We start from the raw sequence: 1,232 nt of genomic DNA, 5'->3' as shown, positions 1-1,232 counted from the left end.
CCAAGCTCTGCTTTGTCCTATCCTTCGCCAAGCTCTGCTTTGTCCTATCCTTCGCCAAGCTCTGCTTTGTCCTATCCTTCGCCAAGCTCTGCTTTCTTGACAGTCTAAGAGGAAACCAGGTATTAATATAAAGTTAGGCTTCAATTTTATAGAAAATGCCTCTGTTAAATACACATGTATGTTATTAAAGTGATGCTAATGCAATTATTATTTGTGGTTCTGAAAATATCCTCAGCCCACAGTGCTCTTTCATATTCCTAAAACATACCTGTAGACGTCTCTTGAGGCTCCCAGGAGGCAGGAGATCTCTTCAAGGGTCTGAGCAGAGTCACTCCAAGCCTTCCACCCGGGCCCAGAGGTGTTTCTCAAAGTGGTTCCTGGGCCAGAGGTTTGTTGGTGGGGAAGCATTGCTGTGTCACTATTGTTCCATTTTCTTCAAATTAAATTATTAATTAATTTGGGCAAATTACCCTGCACATGGATGATGTCCACCTGGATGGTCAGTTTCCTGGGCCAGAGGTGGGGGCAGTCCCTGGTTGGGTCCTGAGCCAGTCTTCCATCTGGGGGCTGAATGATGGCCTTCCTGGTTCTCACCTGGTGGGTGTTATTCATCCCACACTACCAGTAAGGCTTAATCACTTATTGGGCCAAAGGTGTTGTTAGAAGCATTTACTGGGTCACAGTAGGAACTGGTTCCTGGGTCAAAGGTGTTCTCGTTGGGGCCCCCCTGGTCCTCTGGTGGTGCGGTGGCATTGTGGTGGTCTCGTATAGCTGAATGACAAAATTGTCCACATCCGTGAAGAGGTCCCCCTGCAGGGACAGGGTGCTGGCCCATTGTTTGGGGACCATGAGAGGCATCAGGGTGTTCTGGAGGGCCTCAAGATCTAGAGGCTTGATGTTGAAGATCATCAACAGGACAATAAAGCAGAAAACAAATCTGGAAATCATCATCATGTCAATCAAACCGTAGAGAAAATAAAATGGTAACCACACTCTAGAGAGGTAGCCGAGTTGTGATTCTTGTTTGCGGCGAGACTTGCTTGTTTCAATGTTTACTGGAGTGATATCATGGTGCTGTTATGCATTTGTTTATGACCTCACAAATGGCAGCCATCCCCTCGTCTCCTAATGATCTAGAATGGTGAGGAGATGAAGTGATGGCTGTCTCTGTGACTTCATAAAAGATCTTGGATCTGATCCAACAACACACAAACCACAGAGTGGATTTTCAT

The 1,232-nt window shown here is 46.3% G+C and overlaps 1 long non-coding RNA gene across 1 annotated transcript; it reads right to left on the bottom strand.

Moving 5' to 3' along the window:
* Positions 1 to 6: 6 nt before the first annotated feature.
* LOC139027401 (uncharacterized) lies at positions 7 to 1,144 on the bottom strand. Its single transcript, XR_011479488.1, has 3 exons — positions 471 to 1,144; positions 269 to 377; positions 7 to 104 (listed from the first exon to the last, which is right to left on the bottom strand). It is a non-coding gene; the product is annotated as an uncharacterized lncRNA (long non-coding RNA).
* Positions 1,145 to 1,232: the final 88 nt, after the last annotated feature.

The sequence above is a fragment of the Salvelinus sp. IW2-2015 genome, unplaced genomic scaffold (assembly GCF_002910315.2).
Source record: "Salvelinus sp. IW2-2015 unplaced genomic scaffold, ASM291031v2 Un_scaffold14981, whole genome shotgun sequence".
NCBI classification, from domain to species: Eukaryota; Metazoa; Chordata; class Actinopteri; order Salmoniformes; family Salmonidae; genus Salvelinus; species Salvelinus sp. IW2-2015.
This window is presented reverse-complemented; position numbering and strand designations above follow the sequence as displayed.